At 37.2% G+C, this 24,854-nt stretch overlaps 1 long non-coding RNA gene across 1 annotated transcript in view; it reads right to left on the bottom strand.

Moving 5' to 3' along the window:
• Positions 1-24,854, bottom strand: part of LOC119894852 — a 39,383-nt gene that overhangs the window by 13,786 nt on the left and 743 nt on the right. The window lies entirely within an intron of this gene.

Genomic DNA, 24,854 nt, shown 5'->3' on the forward strand with positions numbered 1-24,854 from the left:
ACTGACACTGTCTTAGAATGCTGACTTTAATTTCAGAATGCTGACACTACTGACACTGTCTTAGAATGCTGACTTTAATTTCAGAATGCTGACACTACTGACACTAAATTTAGAATGCTGACTTTAATCTCAGAATACTGACACTAAACTCAGAATGCTGACTTTAATCTCAGAATGTTGACTCTAAAATCAGAATACTGACACTAAATTTAGAATGCTGACTTTAATCTCAGAACTCTGACACTAAATTTAGAATGCTGACTTTCATCTCAGATGCTGACTACTGACACTAAACTCAGAATGCTGACTTTAATCTCAGAATACTGACACTAAACTCAGAATGCTGACTTTAATCTCAGAATGCTGACTCTAACTCAGAATACTGACACTAAACATAGAATGCTGACTTTAATCTCAGATCTCTGACACTACTGACACTAATTTAGAATGCTGACTTTAATCTCAGATGCTGACACTAAACGTAATGCTGACTTTAATCTCAGAATGCTGACACTAAATTTAGAATGCTGACTTTAATCTCAGAATGCTGACACTACTGACACTAACGTAGAATGCTGACTTTAATCTCACAATACTGACACTACTGACACTAAACTCAGAATGCTGACACTACTGACACCAAACTTAGAATGCTGACTTTCATCTCAGACTGCTGACACTACGGACACTAAATTTAGAATGCTGACTTTAATCTCAGAATACTGACACTAAACTCAGAATGCTGAGTTTAATCTCAGAATGCTGACACTACTGACACTAAATTTAGAATGCTGACTTTCATCTCAGAATGCTGACACTACTGACACTGTCTTAGAATGCTGACTTTAATCTCAGAACTCTGACACTAAACTCAGAATGCTGACTTTAATCTCAGAATGTTGACTCTAAAATCAGAATACTGACACTAAATTTAGAATGCTGACTTTCATCTCAGAATGCTGACATACTGACACTAAACTCAGAATGATGACTTTAATCTCAGAATACTGACACTAAACTCAGAATGCTGACTTTAATCTCAGAATGCTGACTCTAAACTCAGAATACTGACACTAAATTTAGAATGCTGACTTTAATCTCAGAATACTGACACTAAACATGAATGCTGACTTGAATCTCAGAATGCTGACACAAAATTTAGAATGCTGACTTTCATCTCAGAATGCTGACACTACTGACACTAACTCAGAATGCTGACTTTAATCTCAGAATTCTGACACTACTGACACTAAATATAGAATGCTGACTTTCATCTCAGAATGCTGACACTACTGAAACTAAATTTAGAATGCTGACTTTAATCTCAGAATCCTGACACTACTGACACTTTCTTAGAATGCTGACTTTAATCTCAGAATACTGACACTACTGACACTTTCGTAGAATGCTGACTTTCATCTCAGAATGCTGACACTACTGACACTAAACTCAGAATGCTGACTTTAATCTCAGAATTCTGACACTACTGACACTAAATATAGAATGCTGACTTTCATCTCAGAATGCTGACACTACTGACACTAAATTTAGAATGCTGACTTTCATCTCAGATGCTGACACTAAATTTAGAATGCTGACTTTAATCTCAGAACTCTGACACTAAATTTAGATGCTGACTTTCATCTCAGAATGCTGACACTACTGACACTAAACTCAGAATGATGACTTAATCTCAAATACTGACACTAAACTCAGAATGCTGACTTTAATCTCAGAATGCTGACTCTAAACTCAGAATACTGACACTAAATTTAGAATGCTGACTTTAATCTCAGAATACTGACACTAAACATAGAATGCTGACTTTAATCTCAGACCTCTGACACTACTGACACTAAATTTAGAATGCTGACTTTAATCTCAGAATGCTGACACTAAACGTAGAATGCTGACTTTAATCTCAGAATGCTGACAGTAAATTTAGAATGCTGACTTTCATCTCAGAATTCTGACACTACTGACACTAAATATAGAATGCTGACTTTCATCTCAGAATATGACACTAAACTTAGAATGCTGACTTTAATCTCAGAATTCTGACACTACTGACACTTTCTTAGAATGCTGACTTTAATCTCAGAATACTGACACTACTGACACTTTCTTAGAATGCTGACTTTAATCTCAGAATACTGACACTACTGACACTAAATTTAGAATGCTGACTTTAATCTCAGAATTCTGAAACTACTGACACTAAATTTAGAATGCTGACTTTCATCTCAGAATTCTGACACTAAATTTAGAATGCTGACTTTCATCTCAGAATGCTGACACTACTGACACTAAATTTAGAATGCTGACTTTAATCTCAGATCTCTGACACTGAATTTAGAATGCTGACTTTCATCTCAGAATGCTGACACTACTGACACTAAATTTAGAATGCTGACTTTCATCTCAGAATGCTGACACTAAATGTAGAATGCTGACTTTAATCTCAGAATTCTGACACTACTGACACTAAACTCAGAATGCTGAGTTTCATCTCAGAATGCTGACACTAATGACACTAAATTTAGAATGCTGACTTTCATCTCAGAATGCTGACACTAAATGTAGAATGCTGACTTTAATCTCAGAATTCTGACACTACTGACACTAAACTCAGAATGCTGACTTTAATCTCAGAATACTGACACTAAACTCAGAATGCTGACTTTAATCTCAGAATGCTGACTCTAAACTCAGAGTACTGACACTAAACTCAGAATTGACACTAAATTTAGAATGCTGACTTTCATCTCAGAATGCTGACACTAATGACACTAAATTTAGAATGCTGACATTCATCTCAGAACTCTGACACTACTGACACTTTCTTAGAATGCTGACTTTAATGTCAGAATGCTGACACTACTGACACTAAATTTAGAATGCTGACTTTAATCTCAGAATTCTGACACTACTGACACTTTCTTAGAATGCTGACTTTAATCTCAGAATACTGACACTACTGACACTAAATTTAGAATGCTGACTTTCATCTCAGAATGCTGACACTACTGACACTAATTTAGAATGCTGACTTTCATCTCAGAATGCTGACACTACTGACACTAAATTTAGAATGCTGACTTTAATCTCAGATCTCTGACACTACTGACACTAAATTTAGAATGCTGACTTTAATCTCAGAATACTGACACTAAACTCAGAATGCTGACTTTAATCTCAGAATGCTGACACTACTGACACTTTCTTAGAATGCTGACTTTAATCTCAGAATACTGACACTACAGACACTTTCTTAGAATGCTGACTTTAATCTCAGAATACTGACACTACTGACACTAAATTTAGAATGCTGACTTTAATCTCAGAATTCTGAAACTACTGACACTAAATTTAGAATGCTGACTTTAATCTCAGAATTCTGAAACTACTGACACTAAATTTAGAATGCTGACTTTAATCTCAGATCTCTGACACTGAATTTAGAATGCTGACTTTCATCTCAGAACTCTGAACTACTGACACTAAACTCAGAACTCTGACACTTTCTTAGAATGCTGATTTAATCTCAGAATGCTGACACTAAATTTAGAATGCTGACTTTAATCTCAGAATTCTGACACTACTGACACTAAATTTAGAATGCTGACTTTCATCTCAGAATGCTGACACTACTGACACTAAATTTAGAATGCTGACTTTCATCTCAGAATGCTGACACTAAATGTAGAATGCTGACTTTAATCTCAGAATTCTGACACTACTGACACTAAACTCAGAATGCTGACTTTAATCTCAGAATACTGACACTAAACTCAGAATGCTGACTTTAATCTCAGAATGCTGACTCTAAACTCAGAGTACTGACACTAAACTCAGAATTGACACTAAATTTAGAATGCTGACTTTCATCTCAGAATGCTGACACTAATGACACTAAATTTAGAATGCTGACATTCATCTCAGAACTCTGACACTACTGACACTTTCTTAGAATGCTGACTTTAATGTCAGAATGCTGACACTACTGACACTAAATTTAGAATGCTGACTTTAATCTCAGAATTCTGACACTACTGACACTTTCTTAGAATGCTGACTTTAATCTCAGAATACTGACACTACTGACACTAAATTTAGAATGCTGACTTTCATCTCAGAATGCTGACACTACTGACACTAAATTTAGAATGCTGACTTTAATCTCAGAATACTGACACTAAACTCAGAATGCTGACTTTAATCTCAGAATGCTGACACTACTGACACTAAATTAAGAATGCTGACTTTCATCTCAGAATGCTGACACTACTGACACTGTCTTAGAATGCTGACTTTAATTTCAGAATGCTGACACTACTGACACTGTCTTAGAATGCTGACTTTAATTTCAGAATGCTGACACTACTGACACTAAATTTAGAATGCTGACTTTAATCTCAGAATACTGACACTAAACTCAGAATGCTGACTTTAATCTCAGAATGTTGACTCTAAAATCAGAATACTGACACTAAATTTAGAATGCTGACTTTAATCTCAGAACTCTGACACTAAATTTAGAATGCTGACTTTCATCTCAGAATGCTGACTACTGACACTAAACTCAGAATGCTGACTTTAATCTCAGAATACTGACACTAAACTCAGAATGCTGACTTTAATCTCAGAATGCTGACTCTAAACTCAGAATACTGACACTAAACATAGAATGCTGACTTTAATCTCAGATCTCTGACACTACTGACACTAAATTTAGAATGCTGACTTAATCTCAGAATGCTGACACTAAACGTAGAATGCTGACTTTAATCTCAGAATGCTGACACTAAATTTAGAATGCTGACTTTAATCTCAGAATGCTGACACTACTGACACTAAACGTAGAATGCTGACTTTAATCTCACAATACTGACACTACTGACACTAAACTCAGAATGCTGACACTACTGACACCAAACTTAGAATGCTGACTTTCATCTCAGACTGCTGACACTACGGACACTAAATTTAGAATGCTGACTTAATCTCAGAATACTGACACTAAACTCAGAATGCTGAGTTTAATCTCAGAATGCTGACACTACTGACACTAAATTTAGAATGCTGACTTTCATCTCAGAATGCTGACACTACTGACACTGTCTTAGAATGCTGACTTTAATCTCAGAATACTGACACTAAACTCAGAATGCTGACTTTAATCTCAGAATGTTGACTCTAAAATCAGAATACTGACACTAAATTTAGAATGCTGACTTTCATCTCAGAATGCTGACACTACTGACACTAAACTCAGAATGATGACTTTAATCTCAGAATACTGACACTAAACTCAGAATGCTGACTTTAATCTCAGAATGCTGACTCTAAACTCAGAATACTGACACTAAATTTAGAATGCTGACTTTAATCTCAGAATACTGACACTAAACATAGAATGCTGATTTGAATCTCAGAATGCTGACACAAAATTTAGAATGCTGACTTTCATCTCAGAATGCTGACACTACTGACACTAAACTCAGAATGCTGACTTTAATCTCAGAATTCTGACACTACTGACACTAAATATAGAATGCTGACTTTCATCTCAGAATGCTGACACTACTGAAACTAAATTTAGAATGCTGACTTTAATCTCAGAATCCTGACACTACTGACACTTTCTTAGAATGCTGACTTTAATCTCAGAATACTGACACTACTGACACTTTCGTAGAATGCTGACTTTCATCTCAGAATGCTGACACTACTGACACTAAACTCAGAATGCTGACTTTAATCTCAGAATTCTGACACTACTGACACTAAATATAGAATGCTGACTTTCATCTCAGAATGCTGACACTACTGACACTAAATTTAGAATGCTGACTTTCATCTCAGAATGCTGACACTAAATTTAGAATGCTGACTTTAATCTCAGAACTCTGACACTAAATTTAGAATGCTGACTTTCATCTCAGAATGCTGACACTACTGACACTAAACTCAGAATGATGACTTTAATCTCAGAATACTGACACTAAACTCAGAATGCTGACTTTAATCTCAGAATGCTGACTCTAAACTCAGAATACTGACACTAAATTTAGAATGCTGACTTTAATCTCAGAATACTGACACTAAACATAGAATGCTGACTTTAATCTCAGACCTCTGACACTACTGACACTAAATTTAGAATGCTGACTTTAATCTCAGAATGCTGACACTAAACGTAGAATGCTGACTTTAATCTCAGAATGCTGACAGTAAATTTAGAATGCTGACTTTCATCTCAGAATTCTGACACTACTGACACTAAATATAGAATGCTGACTTTCATCTCAGAATACTGACACTAAACTTAGAATGCTGACTTTAATCTCAGAATTCTGACACTACTGACACTTTCTTAGAATGCTGACTTTAATCTCAGAATACTGACACTACAGACACTTTCTTAGAATGCTGACTTTAATCTCAGAATACTGACACTACTGACACTAAATTTAGAATGCTGACTTTAATCTCAGAATTCTGAAACTACTGACACTAAATTTAGAATGCTGACTTTAATCTCAGAATTCTGACACTAAATTTAGAATGCTGACTTTCATCTCAGAATGCTGACACTACTGACACTAAATTTAGAATGCTGACTTTAATCTCAGATCTCTGACACTGAATTTAGAATGCTGACTTTCATCTCAGAATGCTGACACTACTGACACTAAATTTAGAATGCTGACTTTCATCTCAGAATGCTGACACTAAATGTAGAATGCTGACTTTAATCTCAGAATTCTGACACTACTGACACTAAACTCAGAATGCTGAGTTTCATCTCAGAATGCTGACACTAATGACACTAAATTTAGAATGCTGACTTTCATCTCAGAATGCTGACACTAAATGTAGAATGCTGACTTTAATCTCAGAATTCTGACACTACTGACACTAAACTCAGAATGCTGACTTTAATCTCAGAATACTGACACTAAACTCAGAATGCTGACTTTAATCTCAGAATGCTGACTCTAAACTCAGAGTACTGACACTAAACTCAGAATTGACACTAAATTTAGAATGCTGACTTTCATCTCAGAATGCTGACACTAATGACACTAAATTTAGAATGCTGACATTCATCTCAGAACTCTGACACTACTGACACTTTCTTAGAATGCTGACTTTAATGTCAGAATGCTGACACTACTGACACTAAATTTAGAATGCTGACTTTAATCTCAGAATTCTGACACTACTGACACTTTCTTAGAATGCTGACTTTAATCTCAGAATGCTGACACTACTGACACTAAATTTAGAATGCTGACTTTCATCTCAGAATGCTGACACTACTGACACTAAATTTAGAATGCTGACTTTCATCTCAGAATGCTGACACTACTGACACTAAATTTAGAATGCTGACTTTAATCTCAGAATTCTGACACTACTGACACTAAATTTAGAATGCTGACTTTAATCTCAGAATACTGACACTAAACTTAGAATGCTGACTTAATCTCAGAATTCTGACACTACTGACACTTTCTTAGAATGCTGACTTTAATCTCAGAATACTGACACTACTGACACTTTCTTAGAATGCTGACTTTAATCTCAGAATGCTGACACTACTGACACTAAATTTAGAATGCTGACTTTAATCTCAGAATTCTGACACTACTGACACTAAATTTAGAATGCTGACTTTCATCTCAGAATTCTGACACTAAATTTAGAATGCTGACTTTAATCTCAGAATGCTGACACTACTGACACTAAATTTAGAATGCTGACTTTAATCTCAGAACTCTGACACTAAATTTAGAATGCTGACTTTCATCTCAGAACTCTGAACTACTGACACTAAACTCAGAACTCTGACACTTTCTTAGAATGCTGATTTTAATCTCAGAATGCTGACACTACTGAAACTAAATTTAGAATGCTGACTTTAATCTCAGAATTCTGACACTACTGACACTAAATTTAGAATGCTGACTTTCATCTCAGAATGCTGACACTACTGACACTAAATTTAGAATGCTGACTTTCATCTCAGAATGCTGACACTAAATGTAGAATGCTGACTTTAATCTCAGAATTCTGACACTACTGACACTAAACTCAGAATGCTGACTTTAATCTCAGAATACTGACACTAAACTCAGAATGCTGACTTTAATCTCAGAATGCTGACTCTAAACTCAGAGTACTGACACTAAACTCAGAATTGACACTAAATTTAGAATGCTGACTTTCATCTCAGAATGCTGACACTAATGACACTAAATTTAGAATGCTGACTTTCATCTCAGAATTCTGACACTACTGACACTTTCTTAGAATGCTGACTTTAATCTCAGAATACTGACACTACTGACACTAAATTTAGAATGCTGACTTTCATCTCAGAATGCTGACACTACTGACACTAAATTTAGAATGCTGACTTTCATCTCAGAATGCTGACACTACTGACACTAAATTTAGAATGCTGACTTTAATCTCAGAATACTGACACTAAACTCAGAATGCTGACTTTAATCTCAGAATGCTGACACTACTGACACTAAATTTAGAATGCTGACTTTCATCTCAGAATGCTGACACTACTGACACTGTCTTAGAATGCTGACTTTAATTTCAGAATGCTGACACTACTGACACTGTCTTAGAATGCTGACTTTAATCTCAGAATGGTGACACTACTGACACTAAATTTAGAATGCTGACTTTAATCTCAGAATGCTGACACTAAATTTAGAATGCTGACTTTAATCTCAGAATGTTGACTCTAAAATCAGAATACTGACACTAAATTTAGAATGCTGACTTTAATCTCAGAACTCTGACACTAAATTTAGAATGCTGACTTTCATCTCAGAATGCTGACTACTGACACTAAACTCAGAATGCTGACTTTAATCTCAGAATACTGACACTAAACTCAGAATGCTGACTTTAATCTCAGAATGCTGACTCTAAACTCAGAATACTGACACTAAACATAGAATGCTGACTTTAATCTCAGATCTCTGACACTACTGACACTAAATTTAGAATGCTGACTTTAATCTCAGAATGCTGACACTAAACGTAGAATGCTGACTTTAATCTCAGAATGCTGACACTAAATTTAGAATGCTGACTTTAATCTCAGAATCCTGACACTACTGACACTTTCTTAGAATGCTGACTTAATCTCAGAATGCTGACACAACTGAAACTAAATTTAGAATGCTGACTTTCATCTCAGAATGCTGACACTACTGAAACTAAATTTAGAATGCTGACTTTAATCTCAGAATACTGACACTAAACTCAGAATGCTGACTTTAATCTCAGAATGCTGACTCTAAACTCAGAATACTGACACTAAATTTAGAATGCTGACTTTAATCTCAGAATACTGACACTAAACATAGAATGCTGACTTTAATCTCAGATCTCTGACACTACTGACACTAAATTTAGAATGCTGACTTTAATCTCAGATCTCTGACACTAAACGTAGAATGCTGACTTTAATCTCAGAATGCTGACACTAAATTTAGAATGCTGACTTTCATCTCAGAATGCTGACACTACTGACACTAAACTCAGAACTCTGACACTTTCTTAGAATGCTGATTTTAATCTCAGAATGCTGACACTACTGAAACTAAATTTAGAATGCTGACTTTCATCTCAGAATGCTGACACTAAACTCAGAATGCTGACTTTAATCTCAGAATGCTGACTCTAAACTCAGAATACTGACACTAAATTTAGAATGCTGACTTTAATCTCAGAATACTGACACTAAACATAGAATGCTGACTTTAATCTCAGATCTCTGACACTACTGACACTAAATTTAGAATGCTGACTTTCATCTCAGAATGCTGACACTAAATGTAGAATGCTGACTTTCATCTCAGAATGCTGACACTAAATTTAGAATGCTGACTTTCATCTCAGAATGCTGACACTACTGACACTAAACTCAGAATGCTGACTTTCATCTCAGAATGCTGACACTACTGACACTAAATATAGAATGCTGACTTTCATCTCAGAATGCTGACACTACTGACACTAAATTTAGAATGCTGACTTTAATCTCAGATCTCTGACACTACTGACACTAAATTTAGAATGCTGACTTTAATCTCAGAATACTGACACTAAATTTAGAATGCTGACTTTAATCTCAGAATTCTGACACTAAATTTAGAATGCTGACTTTCATCTCAGATCTCTGACACTACTGACACTAAATTTAGAATGCTGACTTTAATCTCAGAATACTGACACTAAACTTAGAATGCTGACTTTAATCTCAGAACTCTGATACTACTGACACTTTCTTAGAATGCTGACTTTAATCTCAGAACTCTGACACTACTGACACTAAACTCAGAATGCTGACAGTAAATTTAGAATGCTGACTTTCATCTCAGAATGCTGACACTACTGACACTAAATTTAGAATGCTGACTTTCATCTCAGAACTCTGACACTACTGACACTTTCTTAGAATGCTGACTTTAATCTCAGAATTCTGAAACTACTGAAACTAAATTTAGAATGCTGACTTTAATCTCACAATGCTGACACTACCGACACTAAATTTAGAATGCTGACATTCATCTCAGAATGCTGACACTACTGACACTTTCTTAGAATGCTGACTTTCATCTCAGAACTCTGACACTACTGACACTTTCTTAGAATGCTGACTTTCATCTCAGAACTCTGACACTACTGACACTTTCTTAGAATGCTGACTTTCATCTCAGAATGCTGACACTACCGACACTAAATTTAGAATGCTGACATTCATCTCAGAATGCTGACACTACTGACACTAAATTTAGAATGCTGACTTTCATCTCAGAATGCTGACACTACTGACACTTTCTTAGACTGCTGACATTAATCTCAGAATGCTGACATTAAACTCAGAATGCTGACACTAAACTCAGAATGCTGACTTTAATCTCAGAACTCTGACACTACTGACAATTTAGAATGCTGACTTTCATCTCAGAATGCTGACACTACTGACACTAAATTTAGAATGCTGACTTTCATCTCAGAATGCTGACACTACTGACACTAAATTTAGAATGCTGACTTTAATCTCAGAACTCTGACACTAAACTTAGAATCCTGACTTTAATCTCAGAATGCTGACACATAATGTAGAATGCTGACTTTAATCTCAGAATTCTGACACTACTGACACTAAACTCAGAATGCTGACTTTCATCTCAGAACTCTGACACTACTGACACTGAATTTAGAATGCTGACTTTCATCTCAGAATGCTGACACTAAATTTAGAATGCTGACTTTAATCTCAGAATGCTGACACTACTGACACTAAATTTAGAATGCTGACTTTAATCTCAGAATGCTGACACTACTGACACTAAACTCAGAATGCTGACACTACTGACACTAAACGTAGAATGCTGAGTTTAATCTCACAATACTGACACTACTGACACTAAACTCAGAACTCTGACACTACTGACACTAAACTCAGAATGCTGACACTACTGACACCAAACTTAGAATGCTGACTTTAATCTCAGAATGCTGACACTACTGACACTAAATTTAGAATGCTGACTTTAATCTCAGAATACTGACACTAAACTCAGAATGCTGACTTTCATCTCAGAATGCTGACACTACTGACACTAAATTAAGAATGCTGACTTTCATCTCAGAATGCTGACACTACTGACATTGTCTTAGAATGCTGACTTTAATTTCAGAATGCTGACACTACTGACACTAAATTTAGAATGCTGACTTTAATCTCAGAATACTGACACTAAACTCAGAATGCTGACTTTAATCTCAGAATGTTGACTCTAAATCAGAATACTTACACTAAATTTAGAATGCTGACTTTAATCTCAGAACTCTGACACTAAATTTAGAATGCTGACTTTCATCTCAGAATCCTGACACTACTGACACTTTCTTAGAATGCTGACTTTAATCTCAGAATGCTGACACTACTGAAACTAAATTTAGAATGCTGACTTTCATCTCAGAATGCTGACACTACTGAAACTAAATTTAGAATGCTGACTTTAATCTCAGAATACTGACACTAAACTCAGAATGCTGACTTTAATCTCAGAATGCTGACTCTAAACTCAGAATACTGACACTAAATTTAGAATGCTGACTTTAATCTCAGAATACTGACACTAAACATAGAATGCTGACTTTAATCTCAGATCTCTGACACTACTGACACTAAATTTAGAATGCTGACTTTAATCTCAGATCTCTGACACTAAACGTAGAATGCTGACTTTAATCTCAGAATACTGACACTAAACTCAGAATGCTGACTCTAAACTCAGAATACTGACACTAAATTTAGAATGCTGACTTTAATCTCAGAATACTGACACTAAACATAGAATGCTGACTTTAATCTCAGATCTCTGACACTACTGACACTAAATTTAGAATGCTGACTTTAATCTCAGAATGCTGACACTAAACGTAGAATGCTGACTTTAATCTCAGAATGCTGACACTAAATTTAGAATGCTGACTTTCATCTCAGAATGCTGACACTACTGACACTAAACTCAGAATGCTGACTTTAATCTCAGAATTCTGACACTACTGACACTAAATATAGAATGCTGACTTTCATCTCAGAATGCTGACACTACTGACACTAAATTTAGAATGCTGACTTTAATCTCAGAATACTGACACTAAACTTAGAATGCTGACTTTAATCTCAGAATTCTGACACTAAATTTAGAATGCTGACTTTCATCTCAGATCTCTGACACTACTGACACTAAATTTAGAATGCTGACTTTAATCTCAGAATACTGACACTAAACTTAGAATGCTGACTTTAATCTCAGAACTCTGATACTACTGACACTTTCTTAGAATGCTGACTTTAATCTCAGAACTCTGACACTACTGACACTAAACTCAGAATGCTGACAGTAAATTTAGAATGCTGACTTTCATCTCAGAATGCTGACACATAATGTAGAATGCTGACTTTCATCTCAGAATTCTGACACTACTGACACTAAATTTAGAATGCTGACTTTCATCTCAGAACTCTGACACTACTGACACTTTCTTAGAATGCTGACTTTAATCTCAGAATTCTGAAACTACTCAAACTAAATTTAGAATGCTGACTTTAATCTCACAATGCTGACACTACCGACACTAAATTTAGAATGCTGACATTCATCTCAGAATGCTGACACTACTGACACTTTCTTAGAATGCTGACTTTCATCTCAGAACTCTGACACTACTGACACTTTCTTAGAACGCTGACTTTCATCTCAGAACTCTGACACTACTGACACTTTCTTAGAATGCTGACATTCATCTCAGAATGCTGACACTACTGACACTAAATTTAGAATGCTGACTTTCATCTCAGAATGCTGACACTACTGACACTTTCTTAGACTGCTGACATTAATCTCAGAATGCTGACATTAAACTCAGAATACTGACACTAAAATCAGAATGCTGACTTTAATCTCAGAACTCTGACACGACTGACAATTTCTTAGAATGCTGACTTTCATCTCAGAATGCTGACACTACTGAAACTAAATTTAGAATGCTGACTTTCATCTCAGAAGTCTGACACTACTGACACTTTCTTAGAATGCTGACTTTCATCTCAGAATGCTGACACTACTGACACTAAATTTAGAATGCTGACTTTCATCTCAGAATGCTGACACTACTGACACTAAATTTAGAATGCTGACTTTAATCTCAGAATGCTGACACTAAACTTAGAATGCTGACTTTAATCTCAGAATGCTGACACTACTGACACTAAATTTAGAATGCTGACTTTAATCTCAGAATGCTGACACTAAACTTAGAATGCTGACTTTAATCTCAGAACTCTGACACTACTGACACTTTCTTAGAATGCTGACTTTCATCTCAGAATGCTGACACTACCGACACTAAATTTAGAATGCTGACATTCATCTCAGAATGCTGACACTACTGACACTAAATTTAGAATGCTGACTTTAATCTCAGAATGCTGACACTACTGACACTAAATTTAGAATGCTGACTTTAATCTCAGAATGCTGACACTACTGACACTAAATTTAGAATGCTGACTTTAATCTCAGAATACTGACACTAAACTCAGAATGCTGACTTTAATCTCAGAATGGTGACACTACTGACACTAAATTTAGAATGCTGACTTTAATCTCAGATCTCTGACACTACTGACACTAAACTCAGAATGCTGACATTAAACTCAGATCTCTGACAGTACTGAACTAAATTTAGAATGCTGACTTTCATCTCAGAATGCTGACACTACTGAGAGAGTTCTGTGTCAGCATTCTGATTTTAGTGTCAGAGTTCTGAGATTAAAGTCAGCATTGTAAGTTTAGTGTCAGTATTCTAAATTTAGTGTCAGAGTTCTGAGATTAAAGTCAGCATTGTAAGTTTAGTGTCAGTAGTGTCAGCATTCTGAGATTAAAGTCAGCATTCTAAATTTAGTGTCAGTAGTGTCAGCATTCTGAGATTAAAGTCAGCATTCTAAATTTAGTGTCGGTAGTGTCAGAGTTCTGAGATTAAAGTCAGCATTGTAAGTTTAGTGTCAGTATTCTAAATTTAGTGTCAGTATTCTAAGATTAAAGTCAGCATTCTAAGTTTAGTGTCAGTAGCGTCAGCATTCTGAGTTTAGTGTCAGTAGTGTCAGAGTTCTGAGATTAAAGTCAGCATTCTAAGTTTAGTGTCAGTAGTGTCAGAGTTCTGAGATTAACGTCAGCATTCTGAGTTTAGTGTCAGTAGTGTCAGAGTTCTGAGATTAAAGTCAGCATTCTAAAGCTGTGTCTCATTTCAGGGACTGCATCCTTCTACGGCTGTATTTGAAGACCGAATACGTCACAGTCGATGCAACGAGGCTGTCCCATTTCGAAGGCTCCTTCAAATGCGGCCGACAAATGCAGCCTTCTTTTTGTCCGTTTGGAGAATCCAACAGCTGGATCCTTCGCAGCCCCAGGTATCCCGACATTCATTGCACGCCGGTTGATTTTCCCAGCGTAAATAATGGCGTCGGCTGTTGCTGTGGAGTTGAGCCCCCCGGATTTTACCTATAAATGTAAGTATTGGATTTCAACTCACTTCAAAAGCCAACTACACATATGTAAAATATAACAAGAGGCATAAAAGCATGTGTCGTTTAAAGAATAGTTTTGTGGAAGAAGTTAACGTGAGTTAAGTGATTAACTGGCAAACTAACGTTAAGTTAACGTTACCTGAGGTTACTGATGTGCTAACGTTAACGTTAAATGCAAATTGGCTGGGCAAGATACAACCTAAAAAATAAAGCCTGATTGCCCAGATTAAAGTCAGCATTCTAAGAAAGTGTCAGTAGTGTCAGCGTTCTGAGTTTAGTGTCAGTGTTCTGAGTTTAATTCTGACACGAAACTCAGAATTCTGACACATCAGCAAAATCACGCGGGCAAAACGCTCTGATTCTGCAATGCTCCCTGTGGGATATGCAGCCGTGCGGATTACAGAAACAAAATCAGGCCTCAGAGAGCCCTTGCTGGTAGCAGAGTAGAAGCCACAGGGTGAAATAAAAAAAAAGCCAACAATGTGCTCAGCTCCTGAAATCCGTCCGAGTCAGACTCTAAACTCAATTCTGAGATTAGTGTCAGAATTCTGAGATTAAAGTCAGAATTATATGATAAAAGCAAATAAAAAGCAAATACTGTGACCACAATTCTACTGTACAATATAATGTCTAGGGATGATCGTTAATTTTTATTGATAGCCTTATTGAGACTGCTTAACGATCCGAATCTTTATCGATACCACTATCGATACTTTACTATTATTTAATGATGGTTATTTGGTAAGACCAGACCCAACGGGCATGAGGTAGGCCTGTACGGTATGAGGAAAATATTCAATGTGCGATAACGTTATATATTGACATGACATATTACTTGCGATAAATCAACATATATTGAAGTGTAGGCTACATATTAACTGCCTGGTTGTTTTTAATTTAATATTTTAAATACAGCCATATGTTGTTTCTAGAGCAGCAACATTAATGTTTACAACAGCAAAGTAACTCAGTAACTTTATCTGACATCACAAGTAGTGAGTGACATTCAGAAAGAACAACATCAGTCCGTATCAGTTACTCCTCCTCTCTCCACCGCGACGGCGCAGCCTCTCGCTCTATTGATTTTCGGGTTTTAAGAAATTTTGGAACCGGGTCTCGATCACCATCCCTAGTAATGTCTAATATAATAATAATAATAATAATAATAATAATAATAATAATAATATAATAATAATAAAAAAGCAAAGACAGTCCCCTTTCATACCATTTCTTATAATTTGTTCCGAAGATTCACAAGACCAGACATTTTCGATTTGCCATCATTTTTAGTAAAACTGCCAATATTCGACATCTACACAGTTGATTTTTTCGCCTCAAACCTTCTCAGAAGTGGATTTAGTGATGAAATAACATACGAAAATAGTACAAAACATACTGTTGTCGGCCTCTGTCTCTCAGCTTCTTTCAGCCCTTCGCTTGAATGCCAAGATGAATGCTGGGATATCTCTGCCGTCAGGTTCACTCAAGTTCAAGTATATCCAGCTGCAGCCCGCAGAAAAACGTGACGGAAGTTGAACTTCCAAATATGGTTTGTCCCAGAAGACACCGCGCACAAAACGTGATGACGTTCATCTCGACTTACATACATGATGGATCCTAATGCAAACCATTTTATTCTTTAGGAGCCAACAACAGAACTTTAAATCCACTTCTGAGAAGTTTTTAGGCGAGAAATCAACTGTGTAGATTTCGAATATTTCGCAGTTTTACGAAAATTGGCAGCGAATCGAAAATGTGTTCAAACGTTTTCGGAGTTGAGAAGCTCCGCAAGTGCCGACCATGGTGCCGACGGGTGTTATATAGCTGCAGTAACGTTACCGGAGGCTGCACAGCAACACAATAGGGTTAACCGGTCGACATGCATATAATCAATTACATTAGGCACATACCCTGGTTGGGGTGAGAGGAATATACTTCAGGAGTCTGTCAGGAATAGCTAGCTAGCTACGGTTAGCTCCCCCAGGCCCAGTCACACAGACCACCGCAGCCAACACAGCAGACGTTTTCAGCAACAGCTGATAATGTTCGTACCGCTGTTATTCTGTCAATAAATTCTCAGTAATGTTAAGTTTTAACCTAAATCGAGACACATGGCTCGTGATGTAACATTACAGAATATTCTTGGTTTGTGAAACTTTGGAAGAAATAAAATATACAACAGTGGTATGAATTGAAACATTGCCTTATTATTATCATCATTAGGCTATTATAAATAAGTATTTGCAGGAATTATAGTATATATTATTAATATAGTATATTTATAAGTATAGTAAATATTAACACATAACGTAAACTGATTACTACGTGGACACTTGACGGCTCTTTTTTAATTTATTTATTTAACAACTATGCGTGGGCCGAGCGGTCGAGATAAACATCATCACGTTTTGTGCGCGGTGGCTTCTGGGACAACCCATATTTGGAAGTTCAACTTCCGTCACGTTTGTCTGGTTTTTATACATAGTCAATGGTTTGTCTGCGGGCTGCAGCTGGACCCTTCTCCAAAAGTTACGAACCGATGCATCCTCGGGAAAATGGGCGTGTCAACAACACTTACGGGAATTTTAACTGTTCTTGCCAAAATGCAAACTTGTGTATTGGGACAGTACTTGGGCCACAAAAGATGACGTTTCACAAGAACAGACAAGAACACAGATTGAGAAAGGCCCTCATATTTAAGTTTAAGTGAGATTAAGGGCCCGTGTCCACCAAAGCGTTTTTTCCTGAAGCAAGCGTCTTTTTTCAGTTCATTGCAATGGGAGCGCTGATAAAAACTGCAGCAGTGTGACGAGACACTGAGCGTCTTTTCCGCGCTGGGCGAGTTGAAAAATGTTCAACTTTGGGAAAAACGCTGCGCTCGTCACTGTCACTTTTTACCAAGCCATCCAATCACAGTGCAGAAGGGGCGGGACAAATACTGCACCGAGCACATCCGATCTTGAACGAAACGATGTGCCAATTTGCTGAGGTGTTTTCTCGGCAACAAAATCTCATGAACCCGCGTACAGACTGTCTGTGCGCTCATGTTTCAGCCTTCTCAGGCCCAGAGCAAGTTGGCCTACGTACTTTGTGGGGACATTTTTACATTCAGTAAAATTAAGTAGGCTACCCTACTTGCAGCACATCACCTCCTCGGATTTTATGTATCATAGCAACCAAAGCAGTCGGAAAAGATGCTGCGCCTCAAAAACGCCCGCTAGCGCTCCCTGCTGGGCGTTTTCAGCTGGCAAAAAACGCTTTGGTGGACATGGGCCCTAGATTAAAGTCAGAATTCTGAGATTAAAATTTCACATGTGGCCCTAATCCCATAATCATAGTCTTATTTTGATGCAAAGATTTGTACAGTAGCAGAAATGCAGCACAACATGGATGTGAAAACAGTTGCCTTTTTATTTAAATTTGAAAGCGCAATAAAAATATGTTGTTCCTAAAATCAATGAATAATCGTGATAAATAATTGTGATTATCAGTTTGGCCATAATCGTGCAGCCCTAACCAGAGGTGTAGGTGTATGCGTGTGGGGAAGAGCAAGGTGAGTGGATTCAAGTAGTGAGTAAACACCAAAACACTAAAAAAAAAGGTAGAATTTAAATGGTGAATAAGAAATAACCTACCAGAATTACCTCCGCTGACAACTGAGAAATATTGAACGGTCTTCTTAAGGTTTGGTGAACTGAGTGTGTGTAAAAATGTCAGCTGTCTCTGTGATGGTGGAGGTTTTGAAAGGTCAGCTGTGAGATATTCTGTACCCTCATTAAAACTCAAACAAACAGACGGGACTCATCCAGTATCTTGGGGTAATAATTCTCAGCAAAGATGGGCTGGCGGGAATGAGTCTGCTGCTGAAAACCGAGAGTCATTACAGCGAGTTCAGCTTCAGGTCAACATGAAGAAATTCAATTTCTGTAAAAAGCAAAACACACACAAGTCGATGTCTGATTATAGTTCTGATTCAGGTGTCTCGACTGATCGGATCAAGCTGTGTCCATCCAGTCTGGGTTCAGCGGGATGGAAAAGTCACTAAAAGAAATGCTCATTTTGAACTAATTTTTTATCGGACTGCAGCTAATGATTCTGTATCAATCCGCTCATTATTTCCCCCATTAAATCAAGTGATTGTTTGGTTTTTAAAGATTCTACCGTCACAGCTACCCAGTTAGCGCTAACGTTAGCTAACATCATTCATCCACACATCGAGTACACAATGAACCAAATGCTGTTTCTCAAGGCCCATGGTTCTCAACACAAGATTACAATAATCAACTTACAAGACAAGAAACAAACATGTAACTACAATAGACACGAGACAAAAAAAAGGAACAGATATATTAAAGGTGGAGAGAACGTGGTTTGGCTGGAGCGTTGTAAAGTGCGAAGTTCAACCCCCATCTGACTCTATGCTAATAACAACAGCACCAGAATTAAAAATAGCAGCAGCACAGGTCAATAATAATGCTGCTGCTAATAATGTAATAATGCTATGCAATGTTAGCTACATTTATATGAAGTAACATTAAATATCTGCATTTCATCACTACCTACTTGTTTGGATTGTTGTTAAATACTTTGCTTTAAAAGTACCAAGTCGTCACACAATGAGAAAAATACCTCTTCATCTTATTTGTTTTACAGTCGCATCGTAGCCTCATAATCGTAATGAGGTGCCTAGAAATTCCCACCCTTGAGGTGATGCATCATCACGCATCGAGGAATTGAATTGTGAGACCAGTGAAGATGCACACCCCTAATATACGTATACACACACGTTGGAAATCCTACTTTAGGGGGAAATCTTTTCTTGTGCATGTTGATCGACAAAATTTTGCAGAAGAAACATGTTTTAATTCTCTCCTCTCCTGTTTATCATCTGGTGACCCCTCAGATATATCTAGAGACCCTTTAAGGGGTCTGGATCCCCAGGTTGGGACCCACTGCTGAACACAGCACATGTTTAAAAGACAGTTTGAGGTCATTTCAGGTTGGGTTTTTTTAATTCCACGTCAGCGCTGAAGGGAGGAGATGCATTGGTCTCAGTTCGGTTCTCGTTCTGCTGATGGTAGTAGTGTTAATATTTATGGTCCTGAGGAGGCTGCTGAGAGGGAAGTGTTGTCTGAACAGCAGAGGTGTTAAAGGGCCACAGAGGGCCGAGAGTCTGCAGGTTTTTAATCCAGCTAAGCACTAAAGCAGCTGATCTCACCAGGGGTGCAGAGCTCTGCAGAGAGAGTATGTAGCATACTATTAAACTAGCATTATAATTTGAATTTAATACATTTCTGGTATCGTGACATCCCTAATTGTTATAATATAATACTAACACACTTTATTTATACCAGTTCCTGCTCCAGGTTGTAGATAAAGTCTCCGCAGTGGACAGATGTCGATTTAGCCAATGTGCCAATATGTGCTCCTTCTATCTGCCTCCTTCTGAGAGCAACACATTCCCCTTGTTCTGTTTGCCTAAAGTTATTGTTCTAAATATTGTTCAGTAATCTTGTTTACAGAAAGTGTGGCGTGGGTGGTGCTGGTGTATTGTGTATCCGTCTCTGGTTCAAAAACTCCCACATTCCACAAGCTGCAATGCACCAATCACAGTAGGGTTTTCTCTCATCGCTGTGATCAGTGTTTTAACGTTTTAAAAAGCTTTGACAATATTAGTCCAGGCTGAGTGTCCAGACACTAGGGTCACACACATAACTATATAATATAATTATGAAGTGTTTGTTTACTCTGACAGACAGAGAGTAGGCAGTGAGGAGGAAGAACTCAGACAAAACTAAAAATATTTATTTATTCCAGCATCCTTTGCACCATTTTACAACATTACTGTCTACAAATATTGTTGTTTTTGTTTATGACTGTGTGTATGTTTACTGTTTTTTGTACACTGTGGTTTGTGTCTGTTTTTGTATGTACACCGAGAGTAATGTAAAACTGGAGTCAAAGTCCTCATACATGTCCATTAAAGTACTATTACGAGGAACGGTCCTGTATAGAAAATTTTGAAAAAACTTTTGTAAGTATAAATCTGGAAAATCTACTTAAAGTATTAGAATTTTTGTTAATTGTTAGATATTCTTTCAACAATTAACATTAACAATCAACATTTTTGAAAGCATTCTTACTTTACAACATTTTTCTCACGCCTGCCTAAAACTGTGGCACAGTACTGTGTGTGTGTGTATTTACACTACAGGTCAACCATTTTTCTATTTTTAGTTCAAGTCCAGTGAAAAACCTCAAATGGTAAAAAGGTAAGCAGCAAACTGCCAGAGTTAAAAACAATGTTTAGGTCACCAAAACATTTTCAGATATAATATTAACACTGCATGACTGTATGAAGGACATCAAAACGTGGATGAACCTAAACTTCCTCAACCTAAACGAAGACAAGACAGAGATCATAGTGTTTGGACACCCTGAACTGCTCAACTGTGAGGAGTCTTGGTGTTGTGTTGGATAGTGCGTTTAAATTTGATAGACAGATATCCGCCTCTGTTAGATCCTGCTTTTTCCAGTTGAGAACTACAGCCAAGATAAAAGGCCCATCTCCCTCCTAAAGATTTGGAGAGGGTGATTAATGCCTTCATAACTTCCCGCCTTGACTATTGAAACTCCTTATATGTGGGCTTAGACAAGTCATCTATTCAGCGCCTGCAGTTAGTCCAAAATGCTGCTGCCCGCCTCCTGACAGGAAAGAAGAAGAGGGACCACATCACACCTGTGTTGCGCTCCCTTCACTGGCTTCCTGTTCATTACAGGATTGATTTTAAAATCTTACTTTTAACTCTTAAATGCCTTAATGGATTGGCTCCATTGTACTTAATAAAGCTTCTTCATGTTCATACTCCAGCTAGAGTGCTGAGATCCGCCAATCTCCTCCTCCTGGATGCACCGAGAAGCAGACTTAAAACCAGAGGCGATCGAGCCTTTAGTGTAGCTGCCCCTAACCTGTGGAACAACATGCCAGTCCAGATCTTTGGCATTTCCTTCGAGTTAAGTCTGTTATTATTCCTTGCCATTTTAATATCACTATATATCGTATACTGTATATTATGTTTTATTGCTGTACTTTTACTGTCTTAGTAGTGTCTTGTTGTTGTATTTTAACCTGTGAAGCACCTTGGTCAAACTTGGTTGTTTTAAGTGTGCTATATAAATTAAATTGATATTGATAATATTAACAATTAAATGAAGTTACGTTAATTATCTCACTGTAGGATCAACTGATGACCAGCTGCTCTGTCTTCCTTCATTAGTTGCCTTTTAGGGCGCGTTAACGTATTAATTAACACCGACAATTATCTTCGCACATTCTTCTATTATCGCACATTAACGCAGTTTTTAAAAAAAAGCTCACTGGCTCTGAATACACGACACACACCGAACTAAGATCCTGTGGGACTTCAAGATCCAGACTGACAAACTGGTAATGGCTATCCAACCAGACATCGTGTATATCGACAAACAGCAGAAGAAGGCTGCAGTGATAGATGTGGCAATCCCAGGAGACAGCAACATCAAGAAGAAGGAACACGAGAAGCTTGAGAAATACCAAGGGCTGAAAGAGGAGCTAGAAAAGATGTGGAAAGTAAGAGCAACAGTGGTGCCAGTGGTAATCAGAGCACTGGGGGCTGTGACCCCCAAACTGGGAGAGTGGCTTCAGCAGATTCCAAGTAAAAAATCAGAGGTCTCTGTCCAGAAGAGTGCAGAAGAACAGCTAAGATACTGCTCAGAACCCTCAAACTCCCAGGCTTGGAGGACCCGAGCTTCAGGATGACACACACCACCACCAGGGGTGAGAGGGTTTTTTTTTTATGTTTATTTTTGTTGTGCACCGAGTCGCCAAACAAAACAAAGTCCATGTATGTGTAAAAATAATCCGATTATGATTTTCTTATTTGCAGTATTGTATAAATAACGTTTCTGAGGGTGTATTACCAGGCTGTTTTGAGGTGAAATGTGTTCTTCCATAAACTTTCAATGCTTGATTTACTTCCACTGAAAAATTTATATAGAAACAAATTGGGGTGTTTTGTAAAAAGGTTTTTTCCCCTGTTCACCAGTCACTGACCTTAAGAGCAAAAAGTTAATTTTGGACCCCGTCTTACAGTATTTAAAAAGGTTCTCAAAGCAGTAAAATGTGATTTATTCCCCGTGGATTAATCTAAAAGCTGGATTTTACTGCCATTAGTTGTTGAGCTAGAGCTCATTTTGAACTGTTTTTAATCAGACTGCAGCTATTTATTATATTCATATGGATCAAGTTACTGATTATTTTCTCCATTAAATCAGAGCTGCCAACTCTCAGGCACTGAGCATGAGACTCAATTGACACTTTTCACACGCCCTCACGCCATACATCCAATTTTCTCACACATTGGACTAATTGGCAACTAATGTAATGTTAGCCTATAATTGATAGCTTTGACCCGGTGTGATTACACTCCACCCAGCTGATGCAACACAGGCGGACGCAGAGACAGGAATAATGCGAACCCGCTCTAGCCGAGTGACAGTTACAGTGACAGTTTGTTATTGCGTTACGTAGCTTGTAGCTAGTTTTGCAATATAAAAATGTATAATCTAAAGCAAAGCCTTGCTCTGCTGTGAATGTGAGCTGCACAGAGCTGCTGAAATTAACATGTGAGGATTTGTGGTGAAGTTAGTTTTGTTTAGTTGTTAGTTGACTATAGGGCAGGGAGATTCTGAAAAATATTATGAATTGTGATTAAATAATGACATTCTCCTAAAAATCTTTCTGGAGATGTTGGATTATACAGATGTGTGGGATAGATGCAAACATTTTTAAAGATTCAGTCCAGTAGTTTCTAACTGAATTAAAATTAATTAATTCATCCTTGTGCTGAAAAGTTGCCACATTTAAAGAGGAACTTTCCCAAATAAAGACACAAAGAGGAGGGAGGACTAAATCACGAAAGAAAAAGAAATACAGAATGCTTGAAAGCCTACTGAATTATATTTTAAATGGTCACCTGCTGCCTGAGTTTACTGTTTCCGTTGACATAAATTGATACAGAAAAATTCACTAGAATGCAGAAAATTAAGTATTTAATGATAAAAATTTCCTCCCCCAGACCCCCCTGTTAAATAAGTGGCTCCTACATTGCAAAAGGAAAACCTACGCTCTTGCTCATTATAAACTATAATATTCCATACATTCTGCAGAATTTAAAGAAATACAGTCTCTGGTTTGACACACAGATTCTGGGGGGGCAAGGTCAAACTTAAGGCTATCATGTCTGGAGGTTGGCAAGTATCCTGATCACACTGATCTGACCATGATTATTGACTTGGCTTTTCATCTACACATGCTGCTGAACTTTTAAAACAAAAGTCCTGAGGATTAAAGAGTGATGACCCCGACCCCTGCTGTGAGATGTGACACAGAAGGCTGAAAATGAACCGACCTCCAACAATCTCAAACAAACAAACTCTAAACTAAACTGAAAAGTTGGCAGTTCTGATTAAATCGACTGACTGATTGGTTTGTAAAGATTCTGGAAATAGTGAGAAATGCCCTCATAGTTACCCAGAGCCCAAAGTGACACAATGCTTGTTAGTGTTAAACCAAAAACAGAAATAATAATCTACCAACCAACCAGAGCTTTAACTAAAAATACAATTACAAAGACTAACATTACTAAATTTCAGCTGAATATTAAAAACA

The sequence above is a fragment of the Micropterus salmoides genome, unplaced genomic scaffold (assembly GCF_014851395.1).
Source record: "Micropterus salmoides isolate LMB-PRFRI ecotype aquatic unplaced genomic scaffold, ASM1485139v1 Ms_hic_scaffold_9, whole genome shotgun sequence".
Classification (NCBI taxonomy): Eukaryota; Metazoa; Chordata; class Actinopteri; order Centrarchiformes; family Centrarchidae; genus Micropterus; species Micropterus salmoides.